Raw genomic sequence first — 19593 nt, 5'->3', positions numbered from 1 at the left:
TCCACTTTGTCCAGGCTAATCTGTAGGCCTTTTTGGTACCTGATGCCCATGCTTCCTCAATGAATTTTTCAACATCTCCCGAAAGTCCTGGCTTTGGCCAGGCCACCCGGAAATCGCCCACACAATCAGTCTCAATTCTCCTTCCTCATTCGCTGGGTGATTCTCCCCCACTGGATTCTGAATCAGTTCTCAGAACTGGGGCAGCACCAGAGGATTGTCGATTGACAATTCAAGAAGGTCCGGTAACCATACCTGACTCCTCCAGTTTGGTGTCACTAAAATGATTGTAGCCTGCTGTCTCCTGACCTGTGCTACTGCTCTCTGAATCATTGCAAATGGGGGAAATGCATATTCCTTGTCCGGTCCCCACTTCTGTAGAAATGCACCTGTTGCCTCTGCTGCTGGATCCGGCCTTCATCAGAAGAATCGCTTCATTCAGCCTGGATGCAAACAGATCTGTCTTGCATGGTCCTCTCCTTTCCATTAAGGTTACAAATACTGTCCTGTCTAGTTGCCAATCGCTGGCATCCCTCAGGTGTCTTGAATTCCAGTCTGCCACTTCGTTCTGCAGACCAGGGAGATACTCTTCTGTAGTGCTGATCTTGTTCTCTAGGCACATATGCCAGAAATCCTTTGTCAGCTCCGCTAGCATCCTGGACTTCATCCCACCCAGTCTGTTTATGTACCGTACTGCTGGGACGCTGTCCATCTTTAGTAGTCTGCAACAGTTCACCTTGTCCTGGGTCCAGCATCTCACTGCAAAGGACCCCGCCATCAGACATTTGATTTGGAGCTCCATTTCCTTCCCTGACCACCCGCCTCCCGATGTCATATCTTCACAACGGGCCCCCCCTCACTCCAACGGATGGCATCTGATTTTATGATGAGATCCGGGGATGAGCCAAATATCGTTCTCCCATTCCAGGCGTGCATGTGTCTGAACCACCAGCATAGTTCCATCCTCGCCTCCAAGGAGATCGGTACTCTCTTTTTGTATGATAACCCTTTTCTCAGGTGTTGGATCTTCAGGCGTTGAAGAGCTCGGTAGTGTAGCAGTCCCGGGAAGATTGCCTGAATGGATGATACTAGTCTCCCTACTATTCTAGCTAGTTCCCTGAGCGATAACTCTTCTTTAGCTATTATTGAGCTGATCTCTTTCTTGATCACATTCATTTTGTCTATGAGTAAGCTGAGCATGGCTGTTCTCGTGTCTATCACAAACCCAAGGAACTCTATTGTCTGTACTGGCTCCAAAGCTGATTTCTCCCTATTTTTTACGAAGCCCAGCTCTTGTAATAGTTGGAGTGTCTTCTTTGATTGTTCTACCAGTCTGATACTGTCTTGTCCCATCAGACAGAAATTGTCCAAGCATACTTTCAGTCTGATCCCTTGTTCTCTGAAGTGACCCACTACTGTCTGCATTAACTTCGTAAAGGCCCAAGGCGCTGATGCTAGGCCAAATGGGAGACATGTGAATTCCCACTTCTGGCCTCTCCACCAGAATTGCAGGAATTTGTGATATTCCTTCACTACTGGGATTGCCAGATATGCATCTTTGAGGTCTATCCTGACTAAGCAGTCTTCCCTCTGCAACACATACCTCAATAGAGGGATACCCTCCTGTAAACTATAAATGCGTTCAAGCTTCTCAAGTTAATCACTGGTCTCTGCTTCTTTTTGCCCTTGACCAAGGACATATTGCTCATAAACCCGTTAGAGGAGTTGGACACTAGAGCAATGGCACCTTTCTTTTCTAGTTCCAAGTGGGTCGACTGTCCCCAGGTCCAGTGGCAGTTCCGGCAAGGTCCCCATTCTTCCCCGGAGGGAAAGGCTGTAATGCAGCCCAGCTGGAGCTCCAGGTTTGGCTTGAGGATGGTCGACCCACATGGAAGATGAGTGCCCAAGGCCAGGAACATTATCCCCGACTATCCTGGAGCAATGGCTGGGCTGCGTTACATATTTTCCCTCGGGCGAGGGAAGGGAACCCTGCTGGGGCTTTCTGGAGCTGCTGCTGTGCTTAGGGACAGTACACCCACATGGTAAACGGATTTCCTAGGCCGGGCACAACATCTCCATCCATCCTGGAGTTCTGGCTGGGCTGCGTTACAGCTTTTCCCTTCGGGGAGGTATTGGCACACTGCCCGGACTCCCCGGTGGGGAAAAGCTGTAACGCAGGCCAGCCAGAGCTCAAGGAAAGTCGGGGGGAATGTCCCTGGCCTTGGGCTGCTGTCTCCCATGTGGGTTGACCGCCCGCAAGTGCAGCAGCAGTCCCAGGGAGCCCTGCCAGGGTCCCCAACCTTTCCCAGAGGGAATAGCTGCAACCCAGGCCAGACAGAGGTCCAGGATAGTCAGGGGTTATGTCCCTGGCCTTGGGCGGCTGTCTCCAATGTGGTTTGACCGCCCCTAAGCCCAGCAGCGGGTCCAGGGAGCCCAGGCAGGGACCGCAAGCTTTCCCGGAGGGAAAAGCTGTAACGCAACCTAGCCAGAGCTCCAGGATGGTAGGGGGTCATATCCCTGGCTTGGGCGGCTGACTTCCATGTGGGTTCAACGTCCCCAAGCCCAGCGCTGGTTCCAGGGAGGCCCGGGACATTCCCTGTCCTTTTCCAGAGGGAGAAGCTGTAACGCAGGCCAGCCAGAGCTCCAGGATAGTTGGGGGTAATGTTCCTGGCCTTGGGCGGCTGTCTCCCATGTGGGAATTGTTGTTGACGGCTTGTTTCAGTGGGTGGGCAGAGGTAAATGTCTGAAAATTGTGGGTTTTTTGAAAAATGTCGGACTTTGCCAGGGATTGTGGGTAACAAATTCTGGTCCGATTGGCACAAGTCAGACCTCTGTAGATTCCCACGGGTGTCTTCTTTTTGGAAATGCATGGGGTTCCCTGTTTTCCTTGGTGGCTTCGACACCCTAGTCCCAAATTTGTAGGTTGTCTACATGAGCAAAATCCCGCAAAATCTGCTCTGCCAAAAGACTTGGGGTTACCAGTGGTTTAGCATTTTCCCTTTGCGCCCAGGTAGGTGCAGCACACATGTGAGGTACCGTTTTCATCGGGACACCTGTGGGAACGCGGGACGGTAGGACATGTGTTGTTGGCGGCGTGATTCAGTGAGTGGGCAGAGGGAAATGTCTGAAAATTGTGTTTCTTTTTTAAAGTTTTGGACTTTCACAGGAATTGTGGGTAATAAATTCTGGGGCGATTCGCACAAGTCACACCTCTGGATTCTTACAGGTGTCTTCTTTTCGGAAATGCATGGTGTTCTCTGTTTTCCTTGCTGGCTGTGACAACCCAGTCCCAAATCTGTAGTTTGTACACAAGAGCAAAATCCTGCTAAATATGCTCTGGCAAAAGACTTGGGGTTATCAGTAGTTTAGCCTTTTCCCTTTGCGCCCAGGTAGGTGCACCCCCAAATGTGAGGGACCGTTTTTGTCGGGACACCTGTGAGAACGGGGGAAGGTATGATATGTGTTGTTGGCAGCGTTTTTCAGTGGGTGGGCACAGGGAAATGTCTGAAAATTGTGGTTTTTTTGGAAAATGTCAGACGTTGACAGGGATTGTGGGTAATACATTCTGGGGCAATTCACACAAGTCACACCTCTGGATTCTCATGAGTGTCTTTTTTTCGGAAATGCATGGGGTTCCCTGTTTTCTTTGTGGCTTCAAAACCCTAGGCCCAAATCTATATGTTGTCCACAAGAGCAAAATCCTGCAAAATCTGCTCTGGCGAAAGACTTGGAGTTACCAGTGGTTTAGCCTTTTCCCTTTGCTCCCAGGTGGGTGCACCCACACATGTGAGGTACCATTTTTGTCGGGACACCTGTGGGAATGTATGAAGGCAGGACATGTGTTGTCGGCGGCGTGTTTTCGGTGGGTGGACAGAGGGAAATTACTGAAAATTATGTTTTTTTCACCAAATTTCAGACTTTGCCAGGGATTGTGGGTAATAAATTCTGAGCGATTTGTGCAAGTCACACCTCTGTGGATTCCCACAGGTGTCTTCTTTTTGGAAATGCATGATGGGGTACCCTCTTTTCCTTGGTGGCTTCGACACCCTAGGCCCAAATCTGTAGGTTGCCCACAAGAGCAAAATTCCTCAAAATCTGCTCTGCCGAAAGAATTGGGGTTACCAGTGGTTTAGCCTCTTCCCTTTGCGCCCAGGTAGGAGCACCCACACATGTGAGGTACCGTTTTCGTCTGGACACCCGTGGGAACACGGAAGGTAGGACATGTGTTGTTGGCGGTGTGTTTCGTTGGCTTGGCAGAGGGAAATTGTGTTTTTTTTGTCAAATTCCGGACTTTGCCAGGGATCTTCGGTAATAAATTCTGGCCCGATTTGCACAAGTCAGACCTCTGTACATTCCCACTGGTGTCTTCTTTTTGGATTTTTGGAAATGCCTGGGGTTCCCTGTGTTCCTTGCTGGTTTTCGACACCCCAGGCCCAAATCTGTAGGTTGTCCACAAGAGCAAATTCCTGCAAATTTCCTGCAAAATCTGCTCTGGCAAAACACTTGGGGTTACCTGTGGTTTAGCATTTTCCCTTTGCGCCCAGGTAGGTGCACCCACGATGTGAGGTACCGTTTTCATCGAGACACTTGTGGGAATGTGGGAAGGTAGGACATGTGTTGTGTTTGCGTGGTTTTCATAACGTTTCCGAACATTTGGTGCTGCACTTTGTCACACAACCCTTTCATTTCCCAAATGTGATCTACATTTAGTCGCTGCTTTAGGCTACACCTTTGTAACCTGCACAAGTCGCCTACCCTTCAAAAGGTCTGGCTGTACTCTTTCAAAAAATGAATGCGTGCTCTTCCTCACCACATTTGTTTTCTTTACTTACACATGCTAAATACATCTGTCTAGGTCGTAAGCATAGAAAACCTGTGTACCATGGCTCAGTTTTTGGCTTGAGGTATTGCTTGTTTTGTGAAACATTACAAAAAATGTGTGATTTCCTAACTGGAAGAGTAGGGGGAACGTAAGGGGACATTGCTTTTCTCAAAATTCGCAGAAGCCATTGCCGTACCGGGCCAACCATGTGCACCATATACCTTTTTTTCTGTCATTTTCCCGATTTTTCTCCAAACTATGGGATTTTTCCCTACATAGTTGTTGCCTGACCTGCGCAAATCACCCCCTCCTAAACTTGGAATTTTGTTTACTTTCCAGAAATGTATGCCTTTCTGTCTTCCCATTCAGCTTTCCTACCCTCCTCTTCCATTCCGTCCATGCATGTCCTATTGGAAAAAAAAGGGCAAAATCCCCTACCTCTCACCAAAAGGCTGGTAAACATATCAAAATATGTTTTTTTGGTTTCCACTCAACCTGTTCTTGAAAGCTGCGAAAATGGTGAATTCGGCACAGCAAACCATTTGTTCCTAGCTCTTACAAGGAAAAAAACCACAGGCTTCTTTGTACAAATGTTCTCCCTTTTTGGTTATTTTCTCGCACCCCCTACAGCATACTAGGATTTACATGGCGTTACGACCGCCTACATGTGAGGGGAAAAAAGGAGCCAAATTTGGCCCAGATATCTCATGTAAAAGAAAAGTTACAAGGGATTGAATGGCAACTTACTGAAATCACCAAAAAAGGGCTTGGCACTAGGGGGAAACCCTTGGCAGTTAAGGGGTTAAAATGAGGAAAATCCTCATTTTAAAAGAAAAAAAAATCAAACCTGCCAAAACAAAATAGACATTTTTAAAATAGTAGTATGATACAGATTTTTTCTAATTATGACTGTACCATTTGTGTGATATAAAATCTCTCTCGCCAATGAGTTTTATTTCAGAAATCATCCCCTTGCATACTCTGATGGATTTTTATGAACTAATTATTATGAAATCTAATAGATTAACTGTATTAATATTATGCATGTCATGTATTGTTTTGTCGATGTTGTGTTATGTCATATATACAAAGCACCGTGGCTGATGGTATGTTAAAATAAATTACTAAAAAGTTAGATTTCTACCAAATATAACAACAAATAAACACCAAACCTTCTTTGCTACAAAACAAAGCAAGGGATCGCAAAGGTTGACGTATGATTCTACTGATTGTGAGCTAATAATATACTGAAAAAAAATATATACATTCTATTTTTCTAACCCCTCTGAAACACGTATTTTAATACGAGGAGCCAATGTTAAGATTTCATTTGCTGAGTAGATTTTAAATTTAAAATGTGTGTTTTAGTGGAAGAATCTGGGTCCCTCCTGTGAAATCCGGCCTCGTAGGCCTTCTGGCATATTCCACAGCTCCTAACATGGCTGCAGCAGCAGAACATTTCTGAAATGTGTGTCTGCTTCCTCATGGGCAGCCAGGAGAATAACGTAATCAACTGCCGTTCACTGGCATACATTTTCCACCGGCAAAGAGAAATATTTCTATTTAAATATTTGGTCGGAAAAAAATTCGAAGAAATAGCAGTCCCAATTTCCACCACCAAACGCCCCCTTCCTCAAATACACACAGAAAATGAGAAGCCGTGACAGAAATCCCAGGGATTTGATAGGGCGGGGACTAAATTCATTATTCAGATTTTACAAAAGAGATTTCGAATTGAGATTTGTGAAGAGTTTCCACACACACACAAAAACCAATCCAAGTTCTGGAAGGAGGGGGAAGGAAGGCCGAAGAGAAAGGCAGAACAGGGGAAGATATGTGGGAATATGTGGAGGAGAAAATAAGAGAATTCGCAATTTGCTAAAGGCGCGGGCGGGCGGGTTTTCTGTTGACCGTCTCTTAACTCAAGCAGTTAGTGCTGGTCTGACCGTTGCTCCACAGGGTCAAGGGGTGCGGGCTCGGTGGTTTTTGGCCCCCCGAGCAAGCCAACCAGCTAAGATTTTCGGGTCGGTAGCCCTTCCCTGCATCCTTCACCGAACGTGCTACGAGAAAGCTGCCCCTGCAGCGTCCGGGACAGTACTGCACCTCAGCCCGTGCGTTTACACACCCCTATCCCCTCCTTTCCCTTAATTCGCAGTCCTCCACCCCGAGTCGCTCAATAAAAAATAACATCCAAGGAAGAAAAAAAGGAGTCGTCCTTATTGTGCGACGCCATCGGGTGTGTGTGGGGGCAAAACGCACACTAAGAAGCAGCAGCGAAGCCCGGGCCGGCCACAGGACGCCGCCCGCCTGACACCAGGTAAACTCCGGCAGTGCAACGCGCGGCGGGCCGGGGCAAAGAAAGGGCGTGCGTATAGCCAACGGGATCTGTGTTTGCACACGTTGTTGTAATGTGATTATTTTGTTGTGTTACCTTTTTTAAGTGTTTAATTTCGAAAAATCTTACTACATTTTTTTTGTTACAGAAACTTGCGCACGTCTTTCTTTTTTGCTCTCAACGCACTTCAAACTAAATTTTCTAAGTAAAAATAGTCCGCCGTGAGGGCGGAAAACAAAGCCGGGCACAGCGGCCATGTCAGTTTAGACAAATTCTTGTTTCAGAGAAACGCAGTAACCGGCGCCTCTTTCGAGGTACAACTAGCCTTTTTCCCGGTTTACCGTTTGTACACCCCTCCCCCTTTCGAGGTCTACGAAGACATTTAATTCTTCTCTCCTTTTTTTTTCTTTTTAAAAAATGTTGTTCCTTCCCCCGAAACTGCAGGTTCGTTTCATTAAAATGGCGCCACCTACAGGGAAATTTATTTTACTGGCCAATGGGAGAAATTAAAATTGTGACGAAGAGGAAAAGAAATATTTCTTTTTTTTTCTTTTTCTAAATTGATAAAAGTTGGGTTATGTGAAAACATTAATGTAAATAGTACGGCGTGGGTAATAACAGGGCTTTATTTTTCTTTGTGTGTAATTCAATTCTGGAATTTGTACATATGAAATTGTCTGACATTTTATATAACAAACAGCTTTTCGTGGTTTTGAGAGGATCCACGTTTACGTTTTTAGTACCTTTTGAAAAAATTGCTTTTAGAAATCTCAAAATGTAATGAAAGAATCCGGGAGTCAGGTGCATTGGTATAGAAATATTTGCAATTCAAGAGGACTTTCACTGGGTTTGTTTTCACAACACTGATGTTTTCTTGTTTACATTGTCACATAAGCCTATTCGATCATTAAAGAACACTTAATTTAAAACTGGATAACAGCTGTCACTCCATTGCAAATTTGTACTCTTTAATTTCATGTGCACTCGGGTATTATATTGTATTTGAGTGCAGACCTAGCTTTGAGAAGCAGTGGAGTGCTTTACAGAAGTATACACTAATACAGTTAACACAATGGAGCGCTTTACAGAGATGTACTATATTACAGATGCATGACAGAGCGCTTTTCAGTGGTAACAGCAGGTACTGTGATTGGCACGTCAATTGATAGACTGCTTGGCCTTTCAAAGGGCCAGGGGAAGCACACATGTGTACAGCATCGGAATGGAGTTATCATTAAGCTCTCTGGCTGGCATATTGAATTTTATTAATTCAATTTTTTTTAATGATTTGGAATTGCATTCCTTTTTTTCCTGGCAGACATTGCAGTTTTTATCTTTTATGTACTTTGATGTTAATTCAAACTTTGAGGTACTTTTAATAAGCATACTGCATAAAGTGGTGGCACTAATGTAATTTACATATAAACACGGACTCTTTCGAAATGTATTGGGCTTCTGTCAAGACATCTGAGGTGTTTAACTGTTTAATTGGTCCTCAAACAGGGCTTTCTTTTTTTTTTTTTTTTTTTTTTTCTTTTTTTTTTTTTTAAAGCTGCCTTTATGCGTTTGACTCTGGCAAAATCCATGTTACATTGTAAATTTAAATCTGCAAATAAAGAATTTTAGAAATTTTTAAGAGATTTACAGTCCGAAAAGTTATAAAAAAAAGGTTTATCATAGATTGCCCATACATTTCGCGAAATCCTAAAAAAGATGCAGACTTTATACTAGATTTTTTGATTTTAATTTATTTATGGATACATTTATTTAAGCTTAATCGTCTAAATGTTGGTAGTCTATGCACCTTTTAAGATTAAGTTGACCCAGTAAATGTGGATACCACATGGTGGTGATATTTTTCACATTTCCAAAGTTTGCCTCACAAGAAGGTTTGTACCTTGTTGAAGACTGGCACTGTTTTGCAAGCGGTCATTCGTGAAAATGCACCTCCTTCCTTTTTTAAAGCAACATTGTATTCAGATTTCTGCCTCTTTAGATGAACTGGTACACTATGGGGTTGAGAAGAATCTCATGGACGCATATCAATTTGGTTTCTGTCCTTGCTGTGGTACTGAGACAGACAGAAATAACCTCGATGTTGCATCCTGGATGATGATGGTTTGTGTTTGATCTCTTGTGTCAATTCTGCAAATTGAAAACTGCCAACACAGATTCTTTTTTGTGTTTTGGTAGGTTTTGCATTGCACGTTTAAGAGCTAGTATGTACACCAAGTTTTAGTGTCTTCAGCTAATTCTCAAGTATTGTTTTCCAATACTGGTCTTACTATGAATCTGCTAATTATCATCTGCATGTCCTTCAACCAGTAAAATATTTGATCACTCCTAAGGCTTTAGGTCCGTGGTTGAAGCCAAGGCTCTGTTCAGGCATGATTCTTTATGCAATGCTCCGTTACCTCGTGTCCCTCTTCCTCATCTTTTTTTTTTTTTGTTTAGTTTATTTTTTTATTGTATTTGGTTGAAACAGCCTTTTACAAATTTAGCAAACACATTCAAACGTAAGCATCATCTTACATATAACTCTTATTAGATCATAAAAAGAAAAGAAGAAAGAAAAGAAAAAATGAACAAAAGAAACGACAAATCTATAAAACTTGCACACACTTGTTCCAGTTAAACTGAGTGAAATGAGATCTCGATCTTCTGAACACTTACAATTAACCAATAATGAATTAGAAAAAAAAGACACAGATCTACCTACAGAAACAATAAAATTAAGCATTAATACAAAGAAAACACAATTTACAAACTGCTCACTAAACCATCCTCCAGAAATATTCCAGGAGAATCCTCAGACCCCCCATATCTAGGGCCTCGATATCATAACCCAGATTAGGACACGCTGTTACAGCTTTCAAGTACCTGTAACACTGCGATTGTGAGAGGGTTGAAATCGCCTGCAATTAGCTAGTCCCAGAACCTCTATGGTAGAATGTTCTCACTGTCCATTCCGAATCTGGCAAACAGACGACATCTAACCAACAGCGTTTCCTGGCAGTCTATTAGGAGGTGTTTCAATGTTTGATCCTTAGGGTTGGCACACCCATTACACAAGCTTAACACAGATTTCCCCCATACAACCTGAGGAAATTACTCCTATTCTTCCAGTCGGGAAATTTCACTAGATATCTTGGTAAATAGCCTTGTTTTTTTCTCTTCCACCATGAACTGATTTGTACCCCCCCTGGAGCGCAGGATATCCATTGTATTAATCCAGTCCATTTCTTCCAGTCTCTTTTTTTTTACCTTGCAAGGATTTAGGATTAATGTTTTGAGATCTGTATTGGCCTTCAATAGCTCATTTTTAACACACGTTTCCAGCTTTCCTAGTAATTCAGAGCCACCCTTCTCAAGGTGAGCTCTGATATCTGCATATAATGACTCTTCAGGAGCACAGACAATCAATATATACAGAGAGATCAATTTCCAACCCACTAGGGCTTTTAATGAACACAACACAAATTCAAATCTCAGGGACCACATAGAAAGACTCATTGGAAGATTAAGTACTTTCTTCCAGATCAGACCCTTCCATCCCTGCCCTTTGCATACCATAGTTGTGGTTTTGTTTCTAGCCCATAAAGGATTACCGGAACCACCTTGGATTTGTAGTATCTAATCGGTGGTAAAATTGAAAATCTATAATATTTCCCTGAAACGTTTTTCATTTGAGCAGAAAGTTGCAAGATCTTAATCTGCAGGTCTTTATCATACATGTTGCTGGGGAGGCATAGATTCTAAATCCTAGATACATTTTCTCCTCCACCTTTTTTCGATTTGCTGCCCCTCCATCACCCAATGGGGATAGGTTACTCTTCTGAGGCTGTGTCTAAAGACCAAGGTCTTTGATTTTTTTTGGGTTGAGCGACGGGCCATTTTCCCTAGCATAACAGTCTAGTCTGTTCAGGAGTCTCTGCAGACCCACAGCTGTATTGTCCAGCAGAACCACATAGTCCGTGTAGGCCAGCCAGTGAATCCTCAATCTGTTGATCACTGGACTGGCCGACGCGGACGATTTTAGAGATTCTCCTGCATCTGCCAAATACAAGTAGAAAAAAGAATGCCTCCCCCAGGTACCCCTGCCTGACCCTTTTTTCCACTCTAATGGCCTCCGATAAATGCCCTTCTTCATCTAGGCGGACTCTTATTGTGTTATCTCTATGAAACTCGATCAACATTGCTAGCAGGCCCTAGGGGATACCCCACGCTCTTAACTTTGACCACAGTCGATTTCTGTCGACCTGGTCAAATGCTCTTGAGAAATCCACCCATGCTCCAAAAAGAGGTGTTTCTCCCTTTTTCCTTGTCTTTTCACTCATGATGTTAAGAGCTGCACCATTTAGGGCTGTCGAAAGGCCCTTTCTAAATCCAGTTTGGTATTTGGATAGGATTTTTGCCTCCTTTGCCCAATTTTCCAACTTGGTCAATAAAATTATCTTGAAGATCTTACCATCAATATCGAGGAGGGTGTTCGGCCGGTAATTTATTAAGGTCTCCCCCCTTGAACAACGGAATAATTATGGCACACCTTCAAGAAGGAGGCAACCTTTGACTTAATAGAATCTCTCCAAATAGCCAGTATAACAGTTTTGCCCACAATATGTTTTTCAACACTTGATATGTTAACGCATTTGGGCCGGCAGCATGGGAGGATGAGCTAGTCCTAATTAGATCTTCCAGAGTCCGTACATCTAGCGGAAAGTGCCAAACTGCCCTCTCCACGTCCAGAAGTACAGACTCTGAGGGAGATCCAAAAGCTGATGAAAAATACTCCACCCAAACCTTTTCTGGCACCAGATTACACAGCACGCTCTTTGAGCAGCCCTCCAACTGGTTAATGACCTCCCAGAACGCCCCTGACCCATTATTAGCCACCAACTTCAGCATATGTTCACTGTCCTGCTGGAGACGAGTGAACCTTCTACCCATTGCTTGTAGTATGACCGTAAAGCTTTAGATTTATTTTCCAATTCAACCTTATCAATTCACGATTTCTTTAACAGCCTCAGATTTTGATTTAACTGCTGTTTCCTCGTCAAAGGCATGACGATGGACCAACCTTTTGCCCCCCCCCCCCACACTTGTGGGACAAGATGACCAGATAAATTTAATAAAGTTATCCGGATTACAATTATCCTGTAGGGCATGCTCTGGAATTCCCCTCAAGAGGCTATTTAAGGCCTCCCCATCTCGTTTATATTTTGGTAGGCGCACTCTGCCCTTCCTACTCTCTAACAGTTGTCTCTGTATGCTTTGCCCATCCGAGGCAATGTCAAGGAAAGTAAGTTCCTACCGGGTATGGTCACTCCCCCCTTCTTTCTCGATGTTCAGTGAGACATTATGAGTTAATAAATCCCCTGACATAAATATGTAGTCGATAATCGAGGCCGCTGAGCCCTGATGTCTAGTGGGATTTGCTGGCTTGTCCCCTGGGAGTGACCCATTTTTTCCATTTTCAAACCCAACCCGGGCAAAAACTCCACCCACGATCTACCCTTCTCAGAGGACTTCCTTGCCTTTGATACCACACTGTCTTTTGCAAGACATAGGCAGTGAGAATTTAGATCTCCACCTAGAATGATGTGGGCTCCCCCATATAACAACTTAATCCTCTCCAATGATGTTGCCAGATCACCCAAGAAATCTTCTAAGCTGGTTTGCGCAGGGTTCCAATACACATTCACAATTATCACCTCTGCAGTAATTCTGTGAAATGTCAAAGAGACCCTATAGATTTGAATGCCCCCTTCATTTTTAATGACCATGGGGTATCCCTAACCAGAGTATTTATAAATGCCAATAGCATACCTCTGGCCGGTACACCTTTTTCCCTTTGAGAAGCGGCTTGAGTAAAAACTGTAAAGCCTTTGATTTTCAATTGAATTAACCATCCAGGTTTCTTGCAACATTACAATATCCCTAGAGCAAAAGAGATGCTCCTTCATTTTTCTAGCTGTGAATGTGTTTGGTGTCGCGTATTCCATCTTGTCGATCTTACCTTGTGTCGCTCTTCCTCATCCCAATACTTTACTTTTGAGGCACCGGCCTTCATGGCGGAACCTTTCTTTCCAAAGTGTACCTTCCCCGCACAATCCATATTTAAAATGTTCCTGTCTTCTAGACAAGGGCAGTTAACCTCTCAATGCTGCGTTTTGAGGGGCAATGTTGGTGACCTCTGTGAGTACCCTCCCCCTGCACATGGGTGAGGAGAAAGGATTGAGAGCAGCATTCCTGGGATATCAGTGCATATTTAAGGTTCTCAGTTGAGGAAGTGGAGACTTCCTGCAGCCCTTGAAATGTGCAGACACAACACAGTGGAGTGGTTGATTGTCTGTAAGTCTCGGAAAGGGGAGCCTCCCTGTGCCCTCGGAGGAGTATGGTGATTGTGGGGAGGCCAATGCAGATGCAGGACCCGTCGGGCTTCTGGTGTATGTAGGCTTTTTGACTGTAGTTGCGCAAGAGTTCAGCAGTGAGGTGGAGCAGTCCTAGCAGGTGGTGGCTGGAGTCCATCTCCGGACAAGAGAGAGAGAGAGACCTAGGAAAAAATTGCCTTCGGTGTGGGCCGTACACCCTTTTCCCGTCGGGATTCTTGAGCAGTTCTGAGTATAAATACAATAAATACTTGTGTCCTCTTGTATTTTCCTGTAACGCTCTGAGTTTAATTAAGTATTTAATTATCTATGGTGTCGTGGTATACGCTACTCCCATCACCTTATCATGTTGCCTACTCAACGTGGGCCTGTTTTGGACTGCTGTCCGTTCCTGTTAAGTAATCTTCATGTTGGGTCTAATCAGTGCGCTTATAAACATTCGCCTAGTGTTGTAATCTATTTGTGTTTTGTATGTTATATGGTCTAGTTATTCACCCTCAGTGTGAGACTACATGTCATGTATTGGGCATGCATTATTGTGAGCTACTTATTCTGAATGGTGCGTACGAAAAGATTCTGACCTGGTGGAAGCCAGCATTTGAGAAGTGAGTGTGAGTCGCTGCATTCGTCTTACCACAACACCATAGATAATTGTGAACATGATGAAAGCTGCTGATACTTTGCTTATGACTTCTCTTATGTTTTGTTTTGTTTCTATGTTCTACCTTCCTGTATGTGGGTACCCTGTAAATGATTTCTGTGTTTTAAATGCACATACAATAATCGTAATAATGATATGCTGTTGGAATCAATATGAAGTGTAATATAGATTGGATAAGGCCCTGATGAAGGATTGTAATATCCGAAATGCATTGGCCATTGATCTTAGTTTACGCACTGAGGAACTACCAAACAACTTTTTTCTTTAATTTGAAAAATTCTACCCTGAAACACTTAATTAAACTCAGAGCGTTACTGGAAAATACAAGAGGACTGAAGTATTTATTGTATTTATACTCAGAACTGCTCAAGAATCCCTACGGGAAAAGGGTGTGCGGCCCACACCGAAGGTAATTTTTGCCTAGGTCTCTCTCTCTTGTCCATAGTTTTGTGCCTAACGCATGTGACACACTTTAGTGGGCTGCACCCCGAAAGCGAACACATTTGTGATTAACCAGCACATCTCTTAAAGTAACAAACAACCTAAACCAAGCAGTGCCCGCTCACTCTCAATCTTACTCTGGAGTCCATCTCTGGCCATGAGTATTCAGGCTGGCGGTGCAGCAGGAATCCTAGTGTCGTCATTGTCTGAGAAGCAGAACTCACAAGGTCATTCTTGGGTAGTTGCAAAGGCAGAGAACGCTTTAAGTGTTTAAGATGAAACGGAGCTACATGTTTACTGTACTGGAACATTCTCGCAGCAGCCTGCCACACACACAAGACTTCCACCTTTCTAGGTTATGCCCTTGTGACAAAACAACATCTTTCCCAGGGTTCTTTTAGTAACAAAAGTAACCATTACAATTCAAGAGCAAATCCCCAACCCCTCCAATGTCCAGTTCGTAATGATTGGCAGACAAGTTTGTCAACACGGATGTCTGTCTTTTATCACCTCAACTGTATCCTTCTGGAAAGCTCCCACCGAATGGCAACCATGATCGCTGTTTTCCTCCTAACACATTCAAGTAAACTCTCATGACTCTATGCCAAGTCCAGTCATAGCCAGTTCATATCTTGTGAGCCCAAGAAGGGTCCTTTGCAAAAAGCTTTAAAGAGGGCCTCCCATGTTCTGTTTGTACAATTAGATACAAAATGCAATTGAATGGTCTCAGAGAACCACAATATATGCCATATAGTCACTTTCTAAAATGTTACACGTAAAATAGTAGCAAAAATAACCACGTGGTTGGGGCCAAAGTTTCATCAAAACAAATATGCCCCTCCTCCCTTTGTGATATTCTCCTTACTATTCTTCTTGCTGCTACTTAAAACAGTGGTTTCATTGCAGTTACGTCCATGTGGGCAGACCTTTTATTAAACCCCTCATTACAATCTACAATTCAATGCTGATCATGGAGTACATTTCTTTTTGTCACGGAGTACATTTCTTTTTGTATTTCATTATATATTCTACTATATCAAATATGTTTTTTTCAACAGAAAACAGAGGTCTGGCGGTACAAATACTTGTGCTGCCCTTATACCGAGACACATAAAACAGCAAATAATGTGCCCTGCTAAGATAACAGAGATGTGTTAAGCCTATAATTGTGGCCGTGACCAGTCTATCCTTGATACTTTCAGTCTGTTATCATACACTTTACTCCAGAAGGGGACACAGAGTATTAAGCGGCGGTGGGGGGGTGGCGATAGGGGTGAGTGGGCACGCTGAGAAATTCAAAGACTGTTTGTAAAATGTGTAATGTTTGTTTACATTAGTGATTTTCCTGGACCTAGGGTAAGAGTTCTAAAGGCCTCTCAAACCTGTGCAGAATCATATGTAACCAATCTAGAAACATTTTTTATTCTAAACTTACCGACTTGGCCCTCTCCATCGGCTGGAAGGCATTTTGCACCAGGACTGGCCTTCTGAGCAGAAAATGCATACCGAAGGCAGTGCTCCAAATATGATTTTGAGGTGGGAGTATTTTACTCCATATTTTTAAACTTTGAAAGTAAATGTGATTTCAAGGGAGTTAAAATTAGTTTTCTCCTTTGCAAGAGAGTACAAATTCTGTGACATCCAGATGACGCATGCAAAAGTTAAAACTGTATGGAAATCATTGTCATGTGGCAGCAGTCCACATCATGATAGAAAATAAAGTTTCCCTCACAATAGATAAATCACAGGAAGCGGTAGCACAAGCCCCCTTTCACAAATTAAACATATGTGCACTAACACTTCCCCTGCTTGCAAAGACTAGATACTTTTGCAGTACCGTTTACCACATTGACTCAAAGTTATGGTTAAATGGATGTTTAAATTAGACATAGCATACTAATGTGTGCCCTAGATATGGTTTTGGGGTGGGAATCCTTTACACATTGCTTTTATGAGTGACAAATTGTAAGAGTAAAAATGATTTGCCTCAGCAAGTGTGTAAAAAGTATTCTACCGGCAACCAGAACATGACTAAACTTGAAAATGGAACACATAAGAAACAAGACTGAGTGGGGTAGCAGAGATGTCTGGCTTCAAACAATGTATTGTATTACATTTGTGGAAAATGTTCCATGTATTAATGTGAATGAATGCACCACATAGATGCACCTTAATGATAAAAGCACACAACAAAGGAACTCCTCAAATCAATAGTTTTGTGCAAGCATGCATTCAGTGAAAAAAGTCACAATTTGTTACAAAGGATACTTACCTATTGTAACTGTGTTCCATCTTATTAATAATAAGATCCTAAATTGCTAGGAAAACACATATGCATGCATAATGGTTCTCTCCTTCAGCATCTACAGACTGTAAGGGTGTCGAAGAAGGAAGCTGGCACAAAGGTGGCATGGTGGTGGTTATAGACTTTTTATTTGTGCATAAATAGGTCCTCCCTATCTTCCAAGAGCGGTTTCCCTGTCTCAGAACTAATCCTAAAGGGTCTGTCAGAATGTTCGCCAAATTAAACTCAACCGTCCTGTGTCACAACCTACTTCTCAGACTAACACTACTACTAAAGGATAAACAAAAAGAAAGCTCCTTCTTCAGGAGAATGTCTCCCTTCTGCTGCTCGTATAGCGTCCAAAAGAATGTTCTCTTGCAACAAAAATGCCAAGGGGAATAACTCCATTCCCCTGCAGGTTTCACACAGTGTTCATACAATTCCACATCCAGGAGATGATGTATACAGTTTCCAATAAAACCAGTGGGAATGATTACTTTCCCCTCGTGTCTCCAACACGGCCCACAGTTCAGGACAAGGAAAATGGCTCGATTCTCCTGCTATTTCTTGGTACAGTTCACAATAAGGCCAGGGGGATTGGCTCCCCTCCCCTACAGTCTTTAACAAAACTCTAGTTCGGACCAAGAGAATGGTCTTGCTTGGCACAGTCTTTTTTTCACAACCTTCAACATAATGTACACTTTGCCACTTTGGTTTGTTGTTAGCAAAGTGTCAAATCCTTCTTTCTTGATCATTGGGCTTAATGCTGCTACTACAACAAGGAAGATCATGTTTGCTGAGTTTCCTTTTGTTGGGGTCCAGACCCGTCTCTGGTGGTCGGTGGGCTTATTGTCAACACTGCTATGAGGAATATTATTCTTATTTGAGAATGTATAGAGTGCGAACTACGGCCCAAAGCCATGCACGCGCTAAAAAGAACAGCAACCCAGAAATCAAACATTACATCATCCTCTAAAATACGGACGAGAAAGAAGAAAATAATCGAGTCAATTAAAATAAGTAGGTTTTCAGTACTCTTTTGAAGGGGAGGTATTCGACAAGCAATCTCAAAGATATCGGGGGGAATGTTCCAGATGCTAGGGGCTAAAACTGAAAAAGAGTGACCACCCAATTGCTTTGTCTGATATTTGGGGTTCTTAAACAGCGAAAATTACTTTCAGGGCAGTAGCCTTTCTAATTTCACTTTTAAATAGTTAGGACCAACATTGTGCACAGCTAGATGGACAACTCACAGAATCTTGAATTCAATTTCGGGCATCCACCATCAGCCCATGCAAACGGCGCAGGAGCGCTGATGGAGTAAGTCTAGGCACCATAAATGCCAGTTGTGCTGCTGAATTTTTAAGCACCTGCATCCGTTGGATCTGGTATTTAGTCTGTCCCAGGTAGATAACAATGCGATAGTCCAGAGAGCCCATTATCACGTCACCAATGTTGTGCGGTGTGCTGGGGGAAGGAAGGGAAGAATCTTCCTAAGAGCCTTGAGTTTTCCGAAGCCAGCATTACAAATTGCAGATACCTGAGCCTCTCGTGATTCATTTGGGAGGTGTTTCACCCCCAGACTTTTTACTGAGGCACAAGAGACCGGACAAGAGCCAAGTGACTCAGGCCAATACTGTGAGTTCCAGAGATGGTCCATCCCTTGAGAGCTGACTACCAGCCGTTTTGCTTCCATTTAACTTCAACCAGTTGGCCGCCATCCAGCTGCCTACTTTCTCCAGGCAGTCCCGTAATGTCTTAGGGGATGTAGCTAGGGAGGAGTCCAGCCAAAACACTAATTGTGTATCATCGACAAAAGAATAAAACAGGAATCCAGATTCCGTAATAAGGTCAGCCAGAAGTCGGACATAGGTTGAAGAGAAGATGGGACAAAGCTGACCCCTGCAGAACTCCACAAAATAGTTCCACAGGGGAAGAAGAACATGCTTGAAAGGAAACCGTTTGAGAATGACCTCCCAGGAAGGATTTGAACCATGCCAAGAGAGGTCCAGTAATCCCAGCTTATTCCAGCCTAATCGTATCAAAGGGCTACAGAGAGATCCAGGAGAAGAAGCACACCGATCTCTCCCTGATCCTGAAGCAATTCAAAATCATCTAACAATGAGATAATTACAGACTCTGTACCCATCTTGGGTTGAAACCCAGATTGGAATTGTTGCAGACAATCCTTTTCTTCCAGAAATTTGGAAAGCTCTGGAGTAATCACAGCTTCCATCAACTTCATCATTACTGGGAGCAAGGAAATAGGTCTATAGTTGGCTGGCACCCGAGCGTCAGAGTTAGTTTTTTTCAAAAGGGGGAGGACCACTGCATATTTAAAATCAGTCGGCACTATACCCATTGAAAAAGAATACTGCAATGCATCGGTTATCATGCCAGTAGCCCTCCGAGGGAGAGCTTTCAGGATGCAGAGGGAAACCGCATCGAGAGGGGAGGCTGATTTCAGTCCCTGAAGAGCTTTCCAAGTAACCTCATCATTTATTGGATCAAGTTTAAAATTATTAACTGGGAGTGAGAAGGAGAGTCCACTTCCACTCAAGTCCTGGGCCTATAGCATGGCATCAGTTTGACTGTCTTTAATAACTTTGCGAATGTCAAGAATTATTTTAATGAAAAAAAACCACTAATTTCGTCACATCGTAG

At 43.4% G+C, this 19593-nt stretch overlaps 1 protein-coding gene across 6 annotated transcripts in view; it reads left to right on the top strand.

Annotated features, from left to right (window-relative positions):
- The first annotated feature begins 6462 nt into the window (after positions 1-6462).
- Positions 6463-19593, top strand: part of ZNF618 (zinc finger protein 618) — a 2057359-nt gene continuing 2044228 nt past the window's right edge. For 4 of the 6 annotated variants that reach the window (XM_069609871.1, XM_069609869.1, XM_069609872.1 and 1 more), the window contains exon 1: positions 6500-7136. The gene's annotated coding sequence lies outside the window, so the exon portion shown is untranslated. Of the gene's footprint in view, positions 7137-19593 lie in introns of all 6 variants that reach the window. The other 2 variants (XM_069609870.1, XM_069609868.1) reach the window with 2 other exon arrangements.

The sequence above is a fragment of the Ambystoma mexicanum genome, chromosome 8, assembly GCF_040938575.1.
Source record: "Ambystoma mexicanum isolate Mex_15411 chromosome 8, UKY_AmexF1_1, whole genome shotgun sequence".
Lineage (NCBI taxonomy): Eukaryota > Metazoa > Chordata > Amphibia > Caudata > Ambystomatidae > Ambystoma > Ambystoma mexicanum.
The sequence above is the reverse complement of the archived record's forward strand: the minus strand, read 5'-3'. Positions and strand labels throughout refer to the sequence as shown.